General features: G+C 51.8%; 1 protein-coding gene across 3 annotated transcripts in view; it reads left to right on the top strand.

Moving 5' to 3' along the window:
- KLHL26 (kelch like family member 26) overlaps positions 1-12,445 on the top strand; it is a 47,573-nt gene that overhangs the window by 22,996 nt on the left and 12,132 nt on the right. Inside the window, exon 1 of one of the 3 annotated variants that reach the window (XM_060232811.1) lies at positions 9,095-9,108. The exons of the other annotated variants lie outside the window; for them this stretch is intronic. The gene's annotated coding sequence lies outside the window, so the exon portion shown is untranslated. Of the gene's footprint in view, positions 1-9,094; positions 9,109-12,445 lie in introns of those variants that run through there. 3 annotated transcript variants of the gene reach the window in all.

Below are 12,445 nucleotides of genomic sequence, written 5' to 3'. Positions count from 1 at the left end.
TGAGTTCGATCCTGGGGGAAGCTGGGTTCAGGTAGCCGGATCCTGGTTGACTTAGCCTTCCATCCTTCCGAGGTCGGTAAAAGGTATATGACAGCCCTTCAAGTACTTGAAGATAGTGATCCTATCACCTCTCAGCTGCCTCCTCTCCAGGCTAAACATCCCCAGCAAATTGTTTTGCAGAAACACCAGAAAGACCCTGCTGGATTAGACCAAAAGTCAAGCCTCCTGTTTTACACAATGAGAGCTAGTGTGATACTCCTTTTTGCTGCGGGGAAAGCGTAGATGACTGGAGAAGGCAATGGCAAATCACCCCGTAAAAAGTCTGCCATGAAAACGTTGTGAAAGCAACGTCACCCCAGAGTCGGACACGACTGGTGCTTGCACAGAGGACTACCATTTACCTTTACTGTTTTACACAAGAGGCTTTTGGTTCATTCTCCAGTTGGCTATCTCTGAGTTAAGCATCAGCATAGAATCTAGAATCACAGTTGCGGGGGACCTCCAGGGTCATCTAGCCCAACCCTGAAAATGTCAAGACAGTGTGCGTTTGCAATAAAAAAGGCCAATGCCATGCTGGGAATTATTAGGAAGGGAATTGAAAACAAATCAGCCAGTATCATAATGCCCCTGTATAAATCGATGGTGCGGTCTCATTTGGAGTACTGTGTGCAGTTCTGGTTGCCGCACCTCAAAAAGGATATTATAGCATTGGAGAAAGTCCAGAAAAGGGCAACTAGAATGATTAAAGGGCTGGAGCACTTTCCCTATGAAGAAAGGTTTAAACGCTTGGGACTCTTTAGCTTGGAGAAACGTCGACTGCGGGGTGACATGATAGAGGTTTACAAGATAATGCATGGGATGGAGAAAGAAGAGAAAGAAGTACTTTTCTCCCTTTCTCACAATACAAGAACTCGTGGGCATTCGATGAAATTGCTGAGCAGACAGGTTAAAACGGATAAAAGGAAGTCCTTCTTCACGCAAAGGGTGATTAACATGTGGAATTCACTGCCACAGGAGGTGGTGGCGGCCACAAGCATGGCCACCTTCAAGAGGGGTTTAGATAAAAATATGGAGCAGAGGTCCATCTGTGGCTATTAGCCACAGTGTGTGTGTGTGTGTATATATATATATATATATATATAAATTGGGGGGCCACTGTGTGACACAGAATGTTGGACTGGATGGGCCATTGGCCTGATCCAACATGGCTTCTCTTATGTTCTTAACCCCCTGCACAATGCAGAAAACTCACAAATACCCCCTCTCCTAAATTCACAGGATCTTCATTGCTGTTAGTTGGCCATCTAGCCTCTGTTTAAAAACCTCCGAGGAAGGAGAGCCCACCACTTCCCGAGGAAGCCTGTTCCACTGAGGAACTGCTCTAACAGTCATGAAGTTCTTCCTAATGTTGTGCCGGAAACTCTTGATTTAATTTCAGCCCATTGGTTCTGGTCCTACCTTCCGGGGCCACAGAAAACAATTCCACACCATCTTCTATATGACACCCCTTCAAATACTTGAAGATGGTGATCATATCACCTCTCAGCTGCCTCCTCTCCAGGCTAAACATCCCCAGCAAACTGTTTTGCAGAAACACCAGAAAGACCCTGCTGGATTAGACCAAAAGTCAAGCTTCCTGTTTTACACAATGAGAGCTAGTGTGACATTGTGGGTAGAGTGTTGGACTCAGATACTGGGAGACCCAGGTTCACACACCTCCATTTCTGCCATGGAAGAACATAAGAGATGCCATGTTGGATCAGACTGATGGCCCATCCAGTCCAACACTCTGTGTCACACAGTGGCCAAAAAAACCCAGGTGCCATCAGGAGGTCCATTAGTGGGGGAAGGACACTAGAAGCCCTCCCACTGTGCCCCCCCCCAAGCACCAAGAATACGGAGCATCACTGCCCCAGACAGAGTTCCAGCAATACGCTGTGGCTAATATCCACTGATGGTCCTCTGCTCCAGATGTTGATCCAATCCCCTCTTAAAACTGTCCATGCTTGCCACCTCCTGTGGCAGTGAATTCCATGTGGTAATCGCCCTTTGGATGAAGAAGTACTACTTCCTTTTATCAGTTCTAACCCAACTGCTCAGCAATGTCATTGACTTCTTTCGCTGCCTTCTCCATCCCATGCATAATCTTGTAAACCTCTATCATGTCACCCCTCAGTCGACATTTCTCCAAGCTAAAGAGCCCCAAGCGTTTTAACCTTTCTTCATAGGGAAAGTGTTTCAACCCTTCAATCATTCTAGTTGCCCTTTTCTGCACTGTTTCCAATGCTATAATATCTTTTTTGAGGTGCAGTGACCAGAACTGTACACAGTATTCCAAACGAGGCCGCACTATCGATTTATACAGGGGCATTATGATACTACCTGATTTGTTTTCAATTCCCTTCCTAATAATTCCCAGCATGGTGTTGGCCTTTTTTAATGCAGTTGCACACTGTCTTGACATTTTCTGTAAGTTATCTACCGTGACCCCATGATCTCTATCTTGGCCAGTCACTGTCAGCTTACACTCTATCAACTTTGTGGCTCTCTCACCCCAAGCAGGTGGCTTCAAACTGGTGCCTTGGAGAATGCATTTAAAGTTGCTTTCTTTCTACCTTTTCTTCCCCCATCTAGTTTCCTTTCCTTCCTTCCCTCCCTCCTTCCTTCCTTCCCTCCTTCCATCCCTCCCTCCCTCCCTCCTTTATATTCTTCCCCCACAACAGACACCCTGTGGGGTAGGTGGGGCTGAGAGAGCTCTCACAGCAGTTGCCCTTTCAACGACAGAGGCTCAGAGCAGTCTACAATCTCCTTTCTCTTCCTCCCACACAACAGACACCCTGTGGGGCAGGTGGGGCTGAGAGGGCTCTCCCAGCAGCTGCCCTTTCTAGGACAGCGTCTCAGAGCGACCTACAATCTCCTTTCCCTTCCTCCCCAACAACAGACAACCTGTGAGGTAGGTGGGGCTGAGAGAGCTCTCCCAGAAGCTGCACTTTCAAGGACAGCGTCTCAGAGCGACCTACAATCTCCTTTCCCTTCCTCCCCAACAACAGACAACCTGTGAGGTAGGTGGCTGAGAGAGCTCTCCCAGAAGCTGCACTTTCAAGGACAGAGTCTCAGAGCGGCCTACAATCTGCTTTCCCTTCCTCCCGCACAACAGACCCTGTGAAGTGGGTGGGGCTGGGAGGGCTCACCCAGAAGCTGCCCTTTCAAGGACAGAGTCTCAGAGCGGCCTACAATCTCCTTTCCCTTCCTCCCCCACAACAGACACTCTGTGAGGATGGTGGGGCTGAGAGAGCTCTCCCAGAAACTGCTCTTTCATGGACAGAATCCCAGAACGGCCCACGATCTCCTTTATCTTCTTCCCTCACAACAGACACTCTGTGAGGCAGGTGGGGCTGAGAGAGCTCTCACATCAGGTGCCCTTTTGAGGACAACTCCGAGAACTATGGCTGACCCAAGGCCATTCCAGCAGCTGCAAATGGAGGAGTGAGGAATCAAACCCGGTTCTCCCAGATAAGAGTCCGCGCACTTAACCACTACACCGATGTGGGAGTTCCAACTTTAATGCCAGTAGCTTAGGAGACTCCGCAGCTTAGAGGGTGTATTGTCCAGGGGTGGAGTAATCAACAAAGCAGACCACACAAGAGCCAGCCTGCACCCCTGAGCTGCCAGATCCCCGAGATCCCCGCCTGCTTCCAGCATCTCCAGAGCGCACTCCCCTCTTCTCTCAAACGAGGCCTCAAGGTCTCACTTTGTGCCTGGGCGTGCAATAGGAGAGCGTAAAGACCCGTAATGTTACAGTAACCATGGTTACTTGGGTTTTATCTGATGCAGCCTGGCTTTATCTCTTTGATTGTTGTTGTTTTAGGTTAGATTTGTTCTCTTCAGAGTCCAATTGCCATTTCAGAAACGGCATTATGCCTTAACCGAGCAGCTAAACGTTACCTTGCGAGAACATGTAATGATCCTCTCTTCGTTTTTCTCCTGCTCCCAAAATACGAGACCTTGAGGACATTCAAGGAAGCTGATGGGCGGTAAAGTCAGGATGGAAGTAAAGGAATTATTTCTTTACGCAGCAAGTGGTTAAAATGTGGAACTCGCTGCCACAGGATGCTGTGATGGCCATGGCCGTAGATTCATGGAAGAGAGACCTGTCAGTAGTTAGTAGCCATGGTGACTGAGGGGAACCTCCACAGTCAGAGGCAATCAACCTCGGAATCCCAGAGCCAGGAGGCAACATCAGGGGAGGCCTCGGCCTCTGTGCCCTGTTGTAGCCCCCTCAAGAGGAAATGGTTGGCCACTGTGTGAGACAGGAGGCTGTACCCTCCCTGGTCTGATCCAGCAGGGCTCTTCTGATGTTCTTATGAAGGCCTCAGCCTCTATGCCCTGTTGTTGGCACTCCAGAGGAACTGGTTGGCCACTGTGTGAGACGGGATGCTGGACTAGATGGACCCTCAGTGGTCTGATCCAGCAGGGCTCTTCTGATGTTCTTATGAAGGCCTCAGCCTCTCTGCCCTGTTGTTGGCCCTTCAGAGGAACAGGTTGGCCTCTGTGTGAGAAAAGATGCTGGACTAGATGGACCACTAGACTGATCCAGCAGGGCTCTCCTGATGTTCTTATGAAGGCCTCGGCCTCTCTGCCCTGTTGTTGGCCCTCCAGAGGAACTGGTTGGCCTCTGTGTGAGATGGGATGATGGACTAGATGGACCTTTATTGGACTGATCCAGAAGGGCTCTTCTGATGTTCTTATGAAGGCCTCAGCCTCTCTGCCCTGTTGTTGGCCCTCCAGAGGAACTGGTTGGCCTCTGTGTGAGATGGGATGATGGACTAGATGGACCTTTACTGGTCTGATCCAGCAGGGCTCTTCTGATGTTCTTATGAAGGCCTCAGCCTCTCTGCCCTGTTGTTGGCCCTCCAGAGGAACTGGTTGGCCTCTATGTGAGATGGGATGATGGACTAGATGGACCTTTACTGGACTGATCCAGCAGGGCCCTTCTGATGTTCTTATGAAGGCTTCAGCCTCTCTGCCCTGTTGTTGGCCCTCCAGAGGAACTGGTTGGCCTCTGTGTGAGATGGGATGATGGACTAGATGGACCTTTACTGGTCTGATCCAGCAGGGCCCTTCTGATGTTCTTATGAAGGCCTCAGCCTCTCTGCCCTGTTGCTGGCCCTCCAGAGGAACTGGTTGGCCTCTGTGTGAGATTTGATGATGGACTAGATGGACCTTTCTGGTCTGATCCAGCAGGGCTCTTCTGATGTTCTTATGAAGGCTTCAGCCTCTCTGCCCTGTTGTTGGCCCTCCAGAGGAACTGGTTGGCCTCTGTGTGAGATGGGATGATGGACTAGATGGACCTTTACTGGTCTGATCCAGCAGGGCACTTCTGATGTTCTTATGAAGGCCTCAGCCTCTCTGCCCTGTTGCTGGCCCTCCAGAGGAACTGGTTGGCCTCTGTGTGAGATTTGATGATGGACTAGATGGACCTTTCTGGTCTGATCCAGCAGGGCTCTTCTGATGTTCTTATGAAGGCTTCAGCCTCTCTGCCCTGTTGTTGGCCCTCCAGAGGAACTGGTTGGCCTCTGTGTGAGATGGGATGCTGGACTAGATGGACCTTTACTGGTCTGATCCAGCAGGGCCCTTCTGATGTTCTTATGAAGGCTTCAGCCTCTCTGCCCTGTTGTTGGCCCTCCAGAGGAACTGGTTGGCCTCTGTGTGAGATGGGATGATGGACTAGATGGACCTTTACTGGTCTGATCCAGCAGGGCTCTTATGTTTTTATGAAGGTCTCAGCCTCTCTGCCCTGTTGTTGGCCCTTCACAGAAGCTGGCTGGCCTTTGCATAAGACGGTGCTGGACTAGATAGTCTATTTTAGTGTCAGACAGGATGCTGAACTTGAAGGATTGGACCAATCCAGCAGGCTCTCTCCTTATGTTCTGATAAGTATGCAACGGTATAAACTTAAGATTCCGTTCCTCTTTGCTATTTGATATTTTTTCGTTGCTTCTGCCAAAGGCAGAGCAGTCTGGAATGTGTGCGCAGCCAGTGTGGCTTGCTTTGGCCAAAGGCTTGCGAGAGTCCTGTTCCCAGGAGAGGGGATGGAGAGGGACATTTGAAAGGCCTGAGTGGTGAATGATCGATGCCAGCTCGCATGTAGCCAGGGCCAGCGCTAGCGGCTCTGCCATTTAAGGCGCCCCCCCTGTGCAGTGGCCCCGACTTTACGCGCATGCGCACTGCACGATGACATAAAAAGTGACATCATCAAGCCGAGCCTTGCATATTGTGCTCCTGCAAGGTGTGCGGTATGCAAGTCCCCCCGCCCACGCTTCTTGCTTGCACGAAGCCTGACTGGGGGTAGGGAGAGCCAAGTCTGACCTATCAGGAGCGCGGTACACAAGCCCTGGGCCCGGCTCATCAGGGGAGAGAGGGGGCGCCCTAGACAGCCACCTACCTCGTCTACTCCCACACTCCGGCTCTGCACGTAGCCCCTTGCCTGGTATTGGTAAGGGATGCGTGGGAATCTTTAGTGGGGTAGCTTTCCAAAAGGGCCCTTTCTTTTGTCAGGGTGGTCATGAAGGGTGGTGCCCTAGTGGCATTTGTGGGCTGAACGAAGGGGCTGCTGATTAACTGTATGTATTATGTATGTTCGATCCCCGGTGGAAGCTGGATTTTCAGGTAGCTGGCTTGAGGTTGACTCAGCCTTCCATCCTTCCGAGGTCGGTAAAATGAGTCCCCAGCTTGCTGGGGGGGGGGGGGGGAAGCGTAGACGACTGGGGAAGGCAATGGCAAACCACCCCGTAAAAAGTCTGCCGTGAAAACGTTGTGAAAGCAACGTCACCCCAGAGTCGGAAACGACTGGTGCTTGCACAGGGGACCTTTCCTTTCTTCCTTATGTTTATGAGATATCTTAAATTCGTTGCGTTTAATTTGATATGTTTTATTTATTGTTATCGCAGTGTTTTGATGTTGTCAGCTGCCCTGAGTCCACTTTGTGGGATGGGGTGGGGCAGGGCTCTTTTTTGCAGCAGGGGCGCTTTTGCATATTAGGCCACGCCCCCTGATGCAGCCAGTCCTCCAAGAGCTTAGAGAGCTCTTCGTTCAGGGCCTACTGGAAGGATTGGCTACAATATGGCCTTATATGGGTGGCCTAATATGCAGAGGAGCTCCTGCTAGAAAAAGAGCCCTGGGGTGGGGTATAAACGGCAAATTAAATTAAATTAAATTAAACTCGGGGCTGTGAGCTCCTTGCAACCCCCAACCGGGTGCTTCCCCAGTGCAAACTAGGGAGGATCTGGGGCGGCGGAGGGGGAGAGAACTGTTGGCTCTTTGCAGTAGAAAAGAGCGAATTTCCAGCAGGACTTTAAAGCCTAAACTTTGTGGCAGGGGAGAGCTTTCGGGAGTCATTGCTGGCTTCTTCGGATACCTCTCGAGCAGCAGAAAAGAGCCAGAGTCGAGTAGCATTTGGAAGACTAACATTTGCGGCAGGCGGGGCCAGCTCACCCACTAGGCAAACCAGGCCGTTGCCTAGGGTGTCGGAAGGGGGCGCCGAATTGGGCTCCCCCCCCCCGCCTGGTGCCCATGACAAACAGCTGGTTTGCCTGCCTCTCCCTCCTGACGTCCCCGCTGCCGCCGCCACCAACCACCGCCCACCCCCTCCCTTCCCTTCTGCAGTGCCGCGCGCTGAGCTCCGCCCAACCCCCCCAGTGCAATCAGAGGAGCGCACCACAACAGGCCCGGCCCTGCCAGCTTCGACGCGGCTGGCGGCTGAACCTTCTTTGAACAGAGTGCTGGCGGAGGCTTCACTCCCCCTCACTTCCGGTTCCGGGAAGCTCTGGCTCTTTCCTTCACTCCCCAGGGGATGAGGAGGGGACAGAGCCTCAGCCAATAGAAGGAAGAGAGGCTTGGCTCAGTAGCTCTGCTGTGCAATTGAGAGAGCCTAGCAAAGCAAGCTCTCCCTCCTCCCCTTCTTCCCCAAGGGAGGAGCCTCAGCCAATGGGAAAAAAACAGAGCCTTTGCTCTGTAGCTCCTGTGTGATTGAGCAGACCTGGCAAAGCAAGCTGTGGCACAGAAGGAAGCAAAAGGGAGAAAGAAGCAGACTTGCTTGCGGGCTTATAGGAACTCTCTGGGGGCCTCATCCGGCCCCTGGGCCACATGTTTAACACCCCTGAGCTACGTGAACAGCTTTGAATGCCCAGCAAATCTAGTGCCATATGAATATCTCTAAGAGCGACCCCACTTCCCCTCTTACAGTCCGTGCTGTTACAAAGGCCAAACATCCCGTGAGAGAATGAAAAGGCGCGTTCAACAGAAACATTGTGAGTTTAGAAGTAACTGTACAATTGCAGCCCTCTGAGAGTCGATGGAACTGAAGAAAATGAACAGAGAACGGATTTAAGGCAAGGAGACAGGTGGCCCTTAAGAAGGAATGGGTTTACCCGGGGGTTGTTTTGTAGAAAAATAGGTGGCGGAGCTCATTAGCATAACTCATTAGCGTATGCCTCCACCCCCCAGCCAAAAGCAACTCGATGCAAGAAAGGAGAGCCCCGGGTGAGCGAGGCCTGCTTGGACTGGCTAGAAATCCAGCCAGTCCCAGCAGGCCTCGCTCGCCTGGGGCTCTCCTGGACCGCTGCCCCCTAGTCAAAAGGCCAGCAAGCCACTCAAAATCACATAAGTGGAGAAAGGGTGATGTGGGCTTCTCCCGGGGTTGATGAGGGCTGCTGGGGGTATGGCAAAGCCCCTGGGGCTGGCAGGCTGGCTGCCCGGTCTCCTAATCCAGGGATTGTTCTGTAGCTGCGCCTCCTATTCAATGGACAAGGTAGGTGGGGAGGAAGAGGGGGGACCCTCAGAAAGGTTCAGGAGCTGTGCTCCTGAGGAATCTGAGGCCTGGGGATATCTCATCTCAGCTATCAGTGCTGAGAGTGGATATGGGGAGGAAGAGACCAGGTTTTGGTCCCAAGTCCCAGTCTGGCCTGGCCCAGCCAGCAAAACTGACTCCCACACTGTCATAATGGCTACTACGACACAGGCCAAGGGACAAGAGGCCTCCCTTTGCAGAGCCAAGCATCTTGCGTTTCTTTGGCTTATGGCCCCCACTGCCCCTCTCAGTCACGCCAGGTATTATTTTGTTAGCGTCGCTAAGCAACTCCTCGGTCGCTTTCCCCGTACATTCTGCTTGAAGTGGCTTCGGGTCAAGTCGGTTGGAAAAAACTCCAAACCGCAACATGGCGAAGTGGAACAAAGTATCTCAACACCTAAGGACAAAAAGGCCCCGGTCAGTTTTCTCCTGGCTCTGAAAGCCCAGGGGTCGTTTTGTAGAAAAATAGTTGGTGGAACTCATTAGTGTAACTGTCAAGCATGCTGGTTCAATGACGAGTCAAAGTTGATACAAAGACTACGTTTATTGATAGACTGATACTTTCTGTGTAACGGGTTCTTGAGAGTAATGCTGCATATACATTGATACAATTCTTTTAAGGCTTACTTCAAAAGGATTCCAAGGGAGGGGGTGCGGGGTAGCTCTCACACATAAACTATCATAAATGTCTACATTCTCGCAGTGCTATCAGGACTCTGTCCTTGCTTTCCCCAGATGTGTCGCACTCCCTACCAGGAATGTATGGGAAGGTGCTGATTACCTGTCAAGTTAGTTTCATTTCTCACTACTACTGCTTTTCAGGCAATAAAGCAAGAAGGGGGAAAGGAAAGAGCTGGGTCCTCCATGATACTTCACAGACCAGGGTTAGGCAGGACCCTATAACAATCAATTACCAATGGAATTTCATCATGCTTGACAGTAACTCATTAGCACATGCCCCCTCCGCCCCAGCCAAAAGCAACCCGATGCAAGAAAGGAGAGCCCCAGGCGAGTGAGGCCTGCATGGGCTGGCTAGAGTTCCAGCCAGCCCAAGCAGGCCTCACTCACCTGGGGCTCTTCTGGGCCAACCCCTCCCCACAGTCAAAAGGCCATCTAGAATCACATAAGAAAGGGTGGCGTGGGCTTCTCCAGGGGTTAATGAGGGCTACTGGGGGCATGGCAAAGCCCCTGGTGGCTGGCTGGCTGCCGCTCTCCTAATCCAGGGATTGTTATACAGCTGCACCCCCTATTCAATGGACAAGGTAGGTTGGAAGCAGGAGAGGGAACCTTTAGAAAGGTTCAGGAGCTGCACTCTTGCTGAATCAGAGGCCTATGAAAGCCTATTGAAAGAAGCAACAGGCAAACTTTGTTCAACTGTGGTTCCGCTATTGAGGAAGGGCAGTTTCTGGCCATCCCCACATGTTTCACAAAGCAGGGCCCCAGATGTGGTCTTTTGTCAGCCATTTTGAGCATGCCGGCTGGCTTGAAGGCTTTTCTGTGTGAGGCTTCACCCCCGCAGTAAAGCCACGCCTGCACAGGAGGCCGGCTGAATGCGTCAGGGGTGTGGTTTGGATGGTGGGCAGGGCACAGCTCTTCCTTTTTATTGATATCCTGTTTTTCTCCCTGATCAGGAGCCCAAAGCAGCTTTTTTTGCATCGTTTCCCACCTCCTCCACTTAATCTCCATGACAACCATCACTTTGTGAGGGTAGGTTAGGCTGAGAACTTGTAATGGGCCCAAGGTCCCTGGCAGGCCTTCATGGTTGAGCGAGGGTTTTGAACTCCAGTCATCCCAGGTACTGGTCTGATGCTCTAACCACTACATCTCGTCACCCTGACGATAGTGGAATTGCAGAACAGGAGGCGTCCTGAGTGCCTGGTGTGTGACTTGTAAGAACATGAGAAGAGCCCTCCTGGATCAGACCAGTGGTCCATCTAGTCCAGCATCCTGTCTCACACAGAGGCCAACCAGTTCCTTGAGGGCCAACAGCAGGGCATGGAGGCTGAGGCCTTCATAAGAGCATAAGAAGAGCCCCGCTGGATCAGACCAGTGAGGGTCCATCTGGTCCAGCCTCCTGTCTCACACAGTGGCCAACCAGTTCCTCTGGAGGGCCAACAACAAGGCATAAAGGCTGAGGCCTTCATAAAAACATAAGGAGAACCCTGCTGGATCAGCTCAGTAAAGGTCCCTCTAGTCCAGCATCCTGTCTCACACAGTCGCCAACCAGTTCCTCTGAAGGGCCAACAACAGGGCATAGGAGCCAAGGCCTTCATAAGAACATCAGAAGAGCCCTGCTGGATCAGACCAGTAAAGGTCCATCTAGACCAGCATCCCATCTCACACAGTGGCCAACCAGTTCCTCTGGAGGGCCAACAACAGGGCATAGGAGCCAAGGCCTTCATAAGAACATCAGAAGAGCCCTGCTGGATCAGACCAGTAAAGGTCCATCAAATCCAGCATCCTGTCTCACACAGTGGCCAACCAGTTCCTCTGGAGGGCCAACAACAGGGCATAGGAGCCAAGGCCTTCATAAGAACATCAGAAGAGCCTTGCTGAATCAGACCAGTGATCCATCTAGTCCAGCATTCTGTCTCACACAGTGGCCAGCCAGTTCCTCTTGAGAGCCAATGACAGGTCAAAGCACAGCTGTTCTGTGTGCTGCAGATGTAGCCCTTGATTCTCTGGACCTGCTTTCCCCCAGCAAACAGTACAGGCAGCTCTCCTGGCTTGACCTCCATCTGCTTTGTCAAAGAGTTGTTCAAGGCCTCCTTTTGTGCCCGTCCTCTCTCTTCCTCTCTCTCTCGCTTCTCCCCTCTTCCCCACTACAGCAACACAAAGCACACAGCATCGCCGAGCCCAGAAGTGCTTGTGTCTCGCGCTGTTCCTTCCTGCCCTGCACAAGGCCTGGGTTCGAGTCTGTGCTCCCCCCCTGCCCAGCAAGGCGTTCTTGGTCTGCAAGATTCCGTTGCGCCCCCCTTCTCAATTCCACTGTCCCCCCTTGCCTCAGTTTTGGAACGCAGGATAGTTAAAAGCCCTTTGTTCCCTTTCAGCAGCGCTGCACCCAGGCCAGCCGGTAAACCCCGCATAAATAAGAAATCGAAAACAGCAACAGCACGCTGACAATGCGGGCTGTGTTTGCTTGCGCTCCTGTGCATTGCAGGTGTTTTACGTAAACTTCTCTTTATGAAATGTTCCCGATCTTTTTACGTCCTTGACATCCTGTCAACTTCATTATAACCAAAGAACAGAACTGAGATCTGTGTGGCGCAGAAGACAAACGCGTATGTTTCTTTCCCCTGTGGGCCTGGGGGGTGGGAACGGCCTCGGCTCCTGCCCAAAGATAGTGTTGAATGGCCCCCGTTCAAGCTTATAGTATATGCTCATTGCTGTGTATGTAATTGAAAATGCGGCGCTTTGAGGGCAGGGCTGGTGCCCGAGGCCCTACCCTTGGCCAATCTGGAAGGCAAGGGCGGGGTAGTGGCCTGTGTACTCCAAGGAGCACACATGCCACCCCACTGCTCTCGTCTTCCCAGGTCTGTGCCAGTGCCAGATTAAACCCTGTGGAGGCCCCTAGGCAGTCGAAATCTCAGAGTCGGA

Source organism: Heteronotia binoei, chromosome 2 (genome assembly GCF_032191835.1).
Source record: "Heteronotia binoei isolate CCM8104 ecotype False Entrance Well chromosome 2, APGP_CSIRO_Hbin_v1, whole genome shotgun sequence".
Taxonomy (NCBI): domain Eukaryota; kingdom Metazoa; phylum Chordata; class Lepidosauria; order Squamata; family Gekkonidae; genus Heteronotia; species Heteronotia binoei.
Note: the sequence above shows the minus strand (reverse complement) of the source record. Positions and strands in the feature narration are given on the sequence as shown.